An 8765-nucleotide genomic window follows, 5' to 3' on the forward strand; every position below is an offset into this window, starting at 1 on the left:
CGACCCCGGTGTGCCTGTGCGTGCACGAGGCCGCTGGGGGGCCTTGCACAGGCCGCGTACTGCGTTGTGATACCTCACATGCGCCACTGCTTGTTTCGGGACTTCCGTTCACTCCTGGCGCCCTCTTGCGCACGGAGGTGACGCACCTGAGTGAGAGTCCCAGCGAGTTCGGTGTTGGACAGAGAGAGATCAGTGCGGGACAGTGTGAGTCCCCGTGCTGGAAAGTGCAAATCCCGGCGCCGTATAGTGCGAGGCCCTGTCCAGGACAGAGCGAGATCGGTAACGGACAGTGCAAATCCTGGTGAGGGACAGTGTGAGGCCCTGTCCAGGACAGAGCGAGATCCGTACGGGACAGTGTGAGTCCCGGTGTGGGACAGTGCGAGGCCCGTCCAGGACAGAGCGCGATCGGCACGGGACAGTGTGAGTCCCGGTGTGGGACAGTGCAAGGCCCGGTGTGGGACAGTGCGAGTCCCGGTGTGGGACAGTGCAAGGCCCGGTGTGGGACAGTGTGAGTCCCGGCACAGGACAGAGCTAGATCTGTGCAGCAAGTGCGAGGCCCAGTGCGGGATAGTACGAGGCCCTGTCCAGGACAGAGCGGGATCGGTTCGGGACAGTGCAAGGCCCGGTTCGGGACAGTCCAATTCCCGGTACGGGACAGTGCGAAGCCCTGTCTAGGACACAGCGAAATCGGTACTGGACAGTCTTGGTGCGGGACAGTGCAAATCCCGGTGCGGGATAGTGCGAGGCCCTGTCCAGGACAGAGCGAGATCGGTTCGGGACAGTGCGAAGCCCTGTCCAGAGGACAGCGAAATCGGTACCGGACAGTCTTGGTGCGGGACAGTGCAAATCCCGGTGCGGGATAGTGCGAGGCCCTGTCAAGGACAGAGCTAGATCGGTACCGCACAGTGCGAGGCCCGGTTCAGAATAGTCGAGGCCCTGTCCAGGACAGAGCGAAATTGGTACCGGACAGTGCAAATCCCGGTACCGCACAGTGCGAGGCCCGGTGCGGGACAGAGCGAGATCCGTGCGAGCCAGAGAGAGATTGGTGCGGGAAAGTATTTACTTGGCCGCCGCCACCATGGCATCCTCGCAGCTGCGGGTGGCCGTCGTATGCAAGAGCAACCAGAACCGGAGCATGGAGGCTCACCACTTCCTCAACAGACGGGGATTCAACGTCCGGTCCTTCGGGACAGGGACTCACGTGAAGCTTCCAGGACGAACACGGGACAAGCCAAACATTTATGACTTCAGAACCACCTATGAGCAGATGTACAATGATCTGGTTAAGAGAGACGAACACTTCTACAGGCAGAATGGCATTTTGCATATGTTGGACAGAAACAAGCGAATCAAGCCCAGGCCGGAAAGGTTCCAGAACTGCCAAGACCAGTTCGACCTCATCCTCACCTGCGAAGAGAAGGTGTACGACCAGGTAGTGGAAGAGCTGTATTCCAGGGAGCAGGAGACCTGCCAGCCAGTGCACGTGGTTAACGTGGACATCGAGGACAACGAGGAGGAGGCCACCCTGGGGGCGTTTGTCATCTGTAAGCTTTGCCAGTACATTCAGCTCTTGGATGACATGGAGAATGAGATCGATGAGCTGCTGCTGAAGTTGGAGGAGAAGAGCAACAGGTCCTTCCTGCACACCGTCTGCTTCTACTGATGCGGCCTGGGGCCTGGCGGCGCCCCTCCTGAAGCTGTTATTTTGAGCTTCCTTTGGTTAATAGTTTTTCCTTCCAGATATTTGTTTTTAGGTTTAAGGCTTCTAATGGTGAAATGAAGTGTGTGTGTGTGTGTGTGTGTGTGTGTGTGTGTGTGTGTGTGTGTGTGTGTTTTAACTTGAAATGATTGGTGCACAGTGTGTGAGGTGCAATTTTTACAAGTTTGTTTGGGAAAAAAATGTTAAAACTACCTAAACATGATGCTTGTCACTCCTATATGGAGGACAGGGGAGACCCCCAAATGGGCGGAAGGATTAGGGCACAGTTGCTAATCCCCAGCCCTTTCAAAAGCTCCCTTGCACTTAGGGTCCCCCTGCAGAGCACAGGTCTCCTTTCCCAGGCTGCAATCACTGGCCTTAGAAAGGCACTTTGGGAAGTCTTAGTCTGTCTCTTTTTAAAAGCGTTTACATGTTTTAGCGCTCTTGCTTCTTCATAGAAAAGTAAATAGCTAAGCATTTGAAAATGAGTTGAATTTGTTTGCCTTTCAGGTGTTGGGACCTTGTTATATTCTGAAGTGGAATTCACCCCACCCCCCTCTTTCCTTCTTTTCCCTCCCCTGGCTTAGTGATCATCAACTGTGCAGCAGTCCCTGCTCCCTCAGCTCTTTTCTCCTTCTGTGTGTTTCAGTGGGACTCAACAGATCCCTGAACTTTTCTGTTTTCTCTCTCCCTTTCTTTTCATGGAGTTGTAATTTACAGAAGAAGCTACTATTGTGAAGTGTACAATTCAGTGGCATTTCCTATTTTACAGTGTTGTGGTGCCACCACCTCTATTTTGGAAGCATTTTATCACCCAAAAGAAATCTCTATAGCCAGTGAGCACTCGGTTCCCATCCTCCCCTTCCCTAGCCCCGAAAACCACCAGTTTGCTTTCTGTTTCCTTGGACTTGCCCCTCTAGACATTCCCTACAAATGGAACCATACAGTATGTGGTCTTTTGTGTCTGGCCTCTCTCCCTTGGCATAATGTGTTTGAGGTTCATCCACGCTGTAACACGTGTCAGGGTTTCTTCGTTTTTTAAATGAGTGAAGAAGATCCCGTGGTTTGCATACACCGTATTTTCTTTATGCATTCTCCACTGACGTGCATTCAGATTGCTTCCACCTTTTCGCTCCTGTGAATAATGTCACTATGAACGTTTGTGTACAGGTATTTGTTTGTGTTCCCTTATGTTTTGCTTAGTCACGACTTTGAAGGGCAGCCTGTCTGCATAAAATTTGTTTTTCTAAGTATACATGTATATTTCTGGGCCTTTTGCCCTAACAAGGAAAGGAAATTTGGTCTGGCAGTTACAAAGAGATGCGTGAGGAGACAGGTAACCGGTGATTCTCACTCTCTGAATCGAGCTGTGTAATGCGTTGTTGATCCTGTAAAAGAAAGATTTTTGGTTGATTTCTAAGGACATGTCTGGTATGCCATCTGGGTGACGCTGAGCCCATTTGAGCTTCCTGTAACACATCCTGGACATCTTTGGAAATGGTGCCTGCACTATCGAGAGGTGAACACGTGCAATAATTGCAAGGATGAGTTCATGCTCCACCTTGGGAATCCACCAGAGGACTGAACTCATTCTCGCCAATTTGATGTACCCCCTCCCTTTTGCACTCTGTTTCTTTTAAGCACTACTCGGAGGCAGACATCAGCTGAACTTGCACTTGAGCAATGTGGCGCTCCCTGCCCAGGCATGCAAATAAATTCAGTCTTGTTTGAGATGACCGTTTTGTGGTTTTGTTCATATCCTTTTGATGATCCCCACCAATGTTAGCACTTGATTCAGGTTCTCTTTGAGCATATTAACTGGCTATGTTTTGTGAATAAGCTTCATTCATTTTAGTATCCTGAGGACCTGGAGGCTCTTCCCTACCCCAGGTCAAATTTATACTCTTTATCTTTAATTAGTTTTGTGCAAGTTGTATCCTCATGACTTAGCAGCTGTCCATTCATAGTGAGATGGTTGTGTGAAAGCAGGTAGCATCAGAATGTTCTGACATGGAGCAGTCAAGTTGGTTCAGGAGACGATCATCCTGGAAAGTCCAGGTGGGCTCTGTATAGCAGTACATGTCTGGCGGACCTGGGGCCTCCGTCACAGGGCAGGAGTTTAGGAACAGAATTATATTCCTTGATGATACTTGCAAATGAAGGAAAAGCTCTGGTTCTAGGTTAGTAGTGTCCAGTGGAAAAATAATGTGAGCCCCATATTTTTAATTTTTTAGTAGCCTCATTTTAATAAGTAAAAGGAATCAGGAGAAATTATCCCTAATAATTTATTTAACCCAATACAGGCATACCTCAGAGATATTGTGGGTTAGGTTCCACACCACCGCAATAAAGCAAATATCACAATAAAGCTAGTTACACACATTTTTTGGTTTCCCAGGGCATATACGTTATGTTTGCACTATTCTGTAGTCTATTAAGTGTGCTATAGCATTGTGTCTAAAAAATGTACTTACCTTAATTAATGTACTTCCCTTAAATAAAATACTTTATTGCTAAAAACTGCTAATCACCAGAGCCTTCAGCAACTCGTAATCTTTTTGCTAGTGGCGGGTCTTGCCTCAATGTTGATGAAAATTCAATATCTGCAAAGTGCAATAAATCATAGTGCAATAAATCGAGGTATGCCTGTATATCCAAAATTATCATTTTCATGTGATTAATATTTTTTATATTCTTAATGAGACATTTTACATTCTTTTATTCTTATTAAATCCTCAAAATCCAGACACAGCCTGTCTTCATTCAGAGGCTAAATTTTCACCAGAAATACTTGATCTGTATTTAGATATTTATAAAATCTATTAACAATGTTTACTCACCTTCCAAACATATTTAGAAGTTTTCCAATAATTGAATCAAGTACCAGTTTTGAAATTTAACTCAGGTATAATTAGGTAAAAATTAGTTCCTCAGTCTCACTAGCCACATTTCAAGTGGTCAGTAGCTGCGTGTGGCTATAGTGTTGGACAGTGCCGTTGTAGAGGGACAAAACAGCAGATCATAGAGACAGCCTCAGGCACGAACTGGGTACCAGTCCTTGAGATAAGGCAGGAGCGGATTATCAGAGTGCACAGTTGGTGTGGAAGTGACAATGTGTGAAGTGATTCCATGTGCTAAGCTGGAGCTCTCAGAAATCCTCTCGGGCCTGTGGTCACTTGGGCCTGAACTTGCAGATAGAGAACATGTGGCCACAGCCATGGAGCAAGGAGTGTGGTAGAGACTGGAAAAAAGGGGTCAGCCCTTTGCCAGGCTCTGCTCTGCCATATTCAAAACACCTAAGAAGAGGACACTAACCATTCCAGCAGTTAAAACTCCCCTACCCCACCTGTACCCCAAGGTACTTGGAACCAGAGGGGATGTGAGAGAGGAAACGCTCCACCTGCCCTTTCATTCTTTCTTTCACTGCTCCTCCCTGTCTGATTTCTGGGTCTCTAGCTCCTCAGCAGAGATAAACCAGAGCAGCCATGAGTTGATAACCATGGGAACTGGGTGATGGGTACAAGGAGACTTATTATATTATTCTCTCTACTTTGGCATATATCTGTAATTGGCTATATATATCCACTTGAGCAGTCAAGTTCCTGATGTTCCTACAGCCCCATTACACACCTTGCCCTATCCCAACTTTCATTTTGTACCTGACGTCCTGCCATGTCCAGGCTCAGCTTGCCCTTCTTCCCTGCTTCACTTTTATCTCGTCAGGCAGCAAAGGGTGTACGAGTTAATTGTTAAATTCAGTTCAACAAGTTCCTCATTAGGGACAAATTACCTGAGTTTGAAATCTGCTAATTTTCCAATCAGAGTGAGTGTTTGCACTTGTGATTTGGAAATAATTACCATAAGGTAAAAGCAAAACCTATGTAGGGATTAAAGTAAAGGTGAGGGAGGACAGGAGCTTATTTTGGCATCTTTCCTGGAAACTCCTGTTAGCATATGCAGATTAGTTGAGGTGCCTCTGGGGTTGGGGTGGGAAAGCTCACCTGTAGCACTATTTTGCAGACTGTTTACTTCGTGCGCTAATGGCCCTGAAAGGTGACCTTGGCCTTCAAGGGAGAGCAGTGTGGTCTTCATGAGCCAGAACTGGGCCTGGAAAGTGGAGAATCTTTTGAATTTTGCTAAATTTATCTAAAAATACATCTATACTTTTGTTGAAATCTGTCCTCAAATAAAACATTTCCTAGGGGGCGGAAGTGGTGAATCTAAATGTCCTTCAGATGATCTCACGATGAATATATTAGGGAAAGCTCATCTAAAAGAATTTGAAGAATTGTGGGATATTAATTGCTGCAGAATACCATTGTGATCGGAAGTGTAGAAATCTGGGTCATTCACCTTCAGTAATTTGTCCCAGTCCCAATTACTATATCACTAGTTCCAAAACTTTGGAAATCCACGGTAAAGAATAGTCAAAAAATTAAGAATAGAATTATCATACAATCCAGTCATCCTTCTTCTGGGTATCTACCCAAAAAATCTGAAAACATTTATCAGTAAAGATATATGTACCCCTATGTTCATTGCAGCATTATTCATGGTGGCCAAGACATGGAAACAACCAAAGTGTCCTTCAATAGATGATTGGATAGAGAAGATGTGGTATATATACACAAAGGAGTACTACTCAGCCATAAGAGAAGATGAAATAGTGCCATTTGCGACAACATGAATGGGTCTTGAGATTATCATGCTAAGCGAAATAAGTCAGACAGAAAAAGTCAAGAACGATATGACTTCATTCATATGTGGGATATAAAACTGAAAGCAACAAATAAGACAAAGAAACAAAAACTCATAGACACAGACAACAGTTTAGTGGTTACCAGAGGGTAAGGGGGGTGGGGGGTTGTAGAAGAGGGGAAAAGGGGTCAAATATATGGTGATGGAAGGAGAACTGACTCTGGGTGCTGAACACACAATGTGATTTATAGATTATGTATTACAGAATTGTACACTTGAAACATAATTTTACTAACCAATGGCACCCAATAAGTTTAATAAATGACAAAAAGAAAAAAAGAATAGTTAGTTTCAGTTAACTTACAAGCCAATGCAGAAAAACTTCTCCTGAGACATTGCTTTTGAAATTTGGAGCTAAGAAAAGCTGATCTCCCCCGAGATGGTAGTATCTCTCCTCCTTTCTGATAACTAGAGTTGTACAAGTTCTCAGGTTTCCTTTTGCACCTCAGCTGCCAGGAAACTCAAAACCAAATTTGAAACTGAACTCACCAAGTTTGTATTTATGGTAAGCACTTCAGCGTTCCTTGCTCCTTATTTTTTGTTTCTATTTTACTAATTCTTTTTACTTGTCTTTTGACATAGGCTACTCCAAATCTTTTGTCAAAGGAAACTGGGAAAAAAGCCTCCCTATATGCGTAAACATGTGCATAAATAAACAGTAGCTTCTCTCCGTTTGTATACACCGGCCTCTAATCTTTTAATAACCTTGCCCATTAGGTATCCTCTTACAAATGAAGAGACTGAGGCTCAGATAGGACTTGCCTGAGGCAACAAAGCTATTCAATGGCACAGTTGATATTTTCTCTCTCCCTCCAAAGTCCATGCCTGTGGCTGGGTACATGTGACTTATGTGTTGACAGGTCTCAATTGAGTGGTAGACCGTAGATATGAAATTATTTTATTTTTTCCAATCACTGATTTCAACCATGCGAGCACCCTTTCCTATTCGTTATGACATCTTGGCAGATCTCATAACTTTCTGGGCTCTCTTGGTTGGTAAACCCGACAAGTCCCAATTACAATTTCAATATCCTATCCTCTGGTCTTGGAAGCAGAGAGAAATGAAGGGAGACAGGGATCTTTGGTGGATATGGTCCTTTTCCAGGTCTGATGCTGTAATCTGCTGAGGTGGGAGTGGGGGTCTCTGCACAGGGGGCCATTCTGTTTTTCACCTGGATTCCTCTTTCCCTGAGCCTTCCTCAGAGAAGAGCAGCTCTGCCTGCTGACTCCCAACCCTTTCTCCAGGTTCTGTCTCCCATCTCCTGGGCGGCCCACTTAGTAAGCCCTGTGCTCCTCCATTTGGAGCCTTAGGAATTGCTGAGGTCCTTTTTCGAACTCTGAAAGCTGTGGGGTCATGGATCAAGGTGGGAGTGATGTTTCTATTTTCTTTCCAGGCACCTCAGTACATTTTGAGCCTCCTACGTTCATATATTTCTCGACCACAAGAGGGCACCAGACTCCAGATTCTCACACAACAGAGATTTGTTGAGCTCGCGTGAATTTCCCGACCAACAGCTCCCAAGGCTTCTGGGGTGGGGGTGGGGAGCTGCGGATCTGTGTAGGTCAGCGAGAGTCCAGGCAGGAAACTGGATGCTAGCTTTCCCTTCATGCAGACCTTCCCACTCTCCTCGAGCAGCTCTTTCAGGATTCTCCCTTACACGCCTCGCCTCTCGGCTTGGGGGAGCAAGGGGCACCCACACTCCTCTCCCCTCCCCATTCCGCACCAGGAGAGGCAGCCTCTCACTGCGAGCACTCAGTTTCCCTCCCTCGCCTCCCGGTCCCCTCCTGTTTGCAGAGGGCGGTTGTTAAAGGGAACAGTCCGAATCACAATAGGGCCTGCTGTGCTATTTCTTAGTACTCTCTGAGAGGACGTGTGTGCTGGCTGGTTGAAATCTTTCGTCAGGATGTGGGAGCACCTGATGCTTTTTGTTTCCAGCCGTGGACTTTTTAGCAACTCTGGGACAACAGGAAAAGTCCTCCTGCATACACACACGCGCTCACACACACAGCTGCCCAGCCTTATCTCATCCCTGTCTATTTAAAAGGGCAGAAGCCTATGACTGGTGGAACATTTTTTCGAAGGACTGTTTTGGGTGAGTTTTGTAAAGAGTTTATTGCCAAGACTTGAGTAAGAAGTCGGTGGGGAGTGTATATGGGGCAGTTTGGGAAATTTCCCACCCCCATAATCGCTAGGGAGGTATTCTTTGAAATGGAAAAGTGATGTTTTCCGAATTGTGTAGTGTTATGCAAATATATCTTCAAAACAAATCCCCTCATGTCCCGCCCCCAGCCAGCAGGATTACTCTTG

General features: G+C 46.1%; 1 pseudogene; it reads left to right on the top strand.

Moving 5' to 3' along the window:
- Nucleotides 1–756: 756 nt before the first annotated feature.
- LOC141569685 (RNA polymerase II subunit A C-terminal domain phosphatase SSU72 pseudogene) lies at nucleotides 757–1663 on the top strand (annotated as a pseudogene).
- The last annotated feature ends 7102 nt before the right edge of the window (nucleotides 1664–8765 follow it).

The sequence above is a fragment of the Rhinolophus sinicus genome, chromosome 18, assembly GCF_057876585.1.
Source record: "Rhinolophus sinicus isolate RSI-liver-muscle chromosome 18, RSI-T2T, whole genome shotgun sequence".
Taxonomy (NCBI): Eukaryota; Metazoa; Chordata; class Mammalia; order Chiroptera; family Rhinolophidae; genus Rhinolophus; species Rhinolophus sinicus.